Here is a 3,524-nt window from a genome sequence, read left to right on the forward strand (position 1 = left end):
AACCAACTCTAACTAGACTTGATCCTTTCTCCTTCTTGGTTTCGGACTCATCCTCCTATTTCAATCTTCACGTGAGGAATAAGTGTCTTGATTGGGTGAGAAATGAGGCTCCTCCTCACTCCTATTTATATCATTCCTTAGGGTGACATTTAAAGTTCTCAAATTATCTCATCAATTCAAGGCGAACTTGAAACTTAAGACAAGTTCATCCACATAATCAAATAAAAATTATTTTCACTCAATCCGCAAGACCTCTGTTGGTGCTACAAGCGACCCCTTATTCCTTTAGGGGTGGCCTACAATCTGCAAGTCCCAAGTGTCCAAATCCATACACAGTTTCACAGATGCAAGCTTGGGTGCAAAGTCGACACACTTGGGTTCTTCGCCGATGAATGACTTTGTGGTGCCAACTCCTCCAAAACCCTGTAGCCTAGGGTTTGGAGTACCTCCCAAGTTACCAATCTCAACCTGTTCAATATGTTTAAATTTGATTGGATCCCTCTTACAAAAAGGATTATTTATCTTGTGATAACATTGATTGCATTATTCCTACTAGAATTACGTCTAGTTTAAAAATTTATATACTTGGAGATGTAGCATGAAATATAAATGGGTTGGAATTAAGTTGTTTCACAAGTTCATGCCTTCAATTATCTATTTTTTTTTTAGAATACTAATATTTTATTTTCTGTCTACCGCAGATGGTTGATTCTAGTGAGTATAATTACATAAAATACAAAATGGATTATCCCCCTTTATATAAAAAAAGTTCAAAGCAAGGTATTTTTCACATTATGATTGATTGTTGCATTCAACTCTAGAGTTTAACGTGTATAATGATACTAATATCTTATTATGTATCTGCTGTAGATGGCTAGTTTGGGTGAGCATGTGTAAGAGGAATACAAAATGGAATGTCTAACTTTATATAGCGAGCTCAAGACGAGGTATGTTTGCAATTATTAATAGTTATTTGTTTTGAATTATGCTTGCTATTACTATTTGTGTCTTTATTTTAACCTTATTCACACCACCTTTTTCCCTTTCAACAAAGGAGAGGACACTACAATAGATATAATGTGCAAAGGGAATTTTGCAATTTTTTGTTTGTTGTTGTCTACATGATTTGTTTTTGTTGAAGTCCATGCCTTCAATCTATCTAGTTTGACTTTTATTAGAAATATAATATTTTATTGTATATCTATTGTAGATGTCATTTTTCAATGAGGATGAATACGTGAAATACAAAATGGACTCTCCCATCTTGTATAACAAGCTCAAATAAAGGTGTGTTTCTTATTATGATCAATTATCACATACTCTTTAGTTTAACTTGTGTAACAATTCTAATAGCTTATCGTGTATCTTTTGTAGATGGTTGGTTTTGATGAGCAAAAGCAAGTGGAATACAAGAGAGTGTCCATTGTTATAAAACAAACTCTAGGGGAGGTGTGTTTCCTATTATGAATAATTATTGGTTTTGAAATATGTTTAACATTACTAATTGTGTGTTTATTTTAACCTTATTCAACCCACTTTTTTTCCCTTTCAGCGGAGGACAACACATTGCAGGAGAGATGATGTGCGGAGGGGATGTTTGCAATTTTTTGTTTGTTCTTGTCTGCATGTTTTGTTTTGTTGAGTTTGAGCATGGCCATGCTGTGTTGTACTCCTTTTCCTTTGTTTTGAATTTTTTTTTGTTTTTTTGTAGTTTGGTCTTGGTTTCATTTGTTGAGTGTGTTGTACTCTTGCTTTGTTTTGTTTTTTTGTTTCTTTAATGTTTCTTGTAGTTTTGTCTTGGTTTCGTTTGTTGGGTGCAGAAATGGAAATGAATGAAGCAGACAGAGAAAATTGAGGTTATTGTTCATAAATGAAGGTGAGTCAACATATCTACATGAAATGCAGTTCACTTAAAAGCATTTTTCACTTATTTGTGGATCCATTTGTTTGCTATTCAAATTATTATATGTTTTATCTATGCTCTGATAGTCAAGTATATTGATCTTTTTATGTAGTGAACAACTACAATTGTATGGTCTACAAAGGTGAAGTGGTGAAGATGCATTAGACATTCTACAAACATGGCACAAAAGAAGGGTGAAACATACTTTTCTCATGCACAATACTAGTCCTTTAATACGCTGAAATATTCGTTAGTTGCACAATGATTTAGCATTTTGTTATTGTTTCGAGGTAGTATGCTCTTGTTCATGGGTGTGACATTTAATATTTTTCCTAGAACTTTGATATGAAAGAAATGGAAATGCCACATTGGTGTTCACATGTTTCGGGATTATTTTTCATGATTGTTGTTGTTATAATATTAGCAAGGGCGGGTAGGTATGTCTATGGAGAGCAGGTATGTGTATGGTTAATTTATCACTTTCTATATTTATCCTTTAAGCTCCAATGTTTTATACGTGATCTCATATATAATATTACTTTGTGCAGCGAGTGACTGGAATTGTAGTGTCTGGGAGGATCGGGTGGGCAAGATAGCTTAGGAAATATACATGCAGCACAGAGGATGGGTGAGTCATGTTGTTTTCCAACAAAATATTGTTATTATTATTTGTTATTTCAGAGTTTTCTCCTTCTAGCATGGTTCTCGGGTAGTACCACTTAAATAATGGTTTGACATATACATAAAATGGTATGTTTAAAATTATATGCTAATTTGGTCAACATCACATGCAAAACCCCACACAACGTGCCTTAGAGAGGAGGATGGTAAGGTCGAGCAAGCAAGCATACTGAGTCTTCAACAAATCAACCATTGTGCTAGTGGACAACACTAGGATTTTGGGTGTTTTGTTGTTTTTCCATGGTACTGGAATCTAGGTTAGAGTCGTAAAATCTCTGACACTACCAATCCAAATACCACAACAAACTACTTTGCACAATGAAATATAAACAACAGTAATCAATTAGTGCACAAATATAGACAATTTTTTACAATTTTTTTAAAAACCCAATTTCGTGATATTAACAAATTGTAATACAACTGTTTAAGGCTCCTGTACTAGGAATCATCGCTCTCATACAATCATTGATACAAAGAATACAAACTAGCGTTTGATGTCAACAACTTTGACCACCAAAGTACGTTGAAAAAGATACACTAACTTACTAGATGATCTAGTGCACTTCACAAATCCATTGGTCGTTTCCTGAACACATCTGCCCGGTTCATTGTCTCCCAATTTGCAGCAACACCAATTTGCCTCTATGAATGATCCTGCTGCTTTATGTCACTGAACACAACACCAATTTTCCCTCTAGCTTAGCATTAGTCCATTAACAACCAAGACATAGGGCCTTCTGTTGAGTTGTACACAACTCTGTTTGCGAACAACTCTAGACTGCCAACTGACTTCTTGCCCACTAGCTGCTCCTTAGTTGTTCAAGAACACAACTCTAGGGAATTCTTCCCTGTATTGCCTATTTGTTCTGCATCAATGAGGCAAACTCAGGGAATGGATGGATGCCACCTATCACTGTCAAAAGTCCTTCAATAACAAACT

The 3,524-nt window shown here is 34.9% G+C and overlaps 1 long non-coding RNA gene across 1 annotated transcript; it reads left to right on the top strand.

Annotated features, from left to right (window-relative positions):
- Positions 1-644: 644 nt before the first annotated feature.
- Positions 645-1,290, top strand: LOC149216011 (uncharacterized). Its single transcript, XR_016250515.1, has 3 exons — positions 645-780; positions 871-947; positions 1,211-1,290. It is a non-coding gene; the product is annotated as an uncharacterized LOC149216011 (long non-coding RNA).
- Positions 1,291-3,524: the final 2,234 nt, after the last annotated feature.

Source organism: Pinus tabuliformis, chromosome 1_1 (genome assembly GCF_031772625.1).
Source record: "Pinus tabuliformis cultivar Carrire ecotype Pingquan chromosome 1_1, CPIR1, whole genome shotgun sequence".
Taxonomy (NCBI): Eukaryota; Viridiplantae; Streptophyta; class Pinopsida; order Pinales; family Pinaceae; genus Pinus; species Pinus tabuliformis.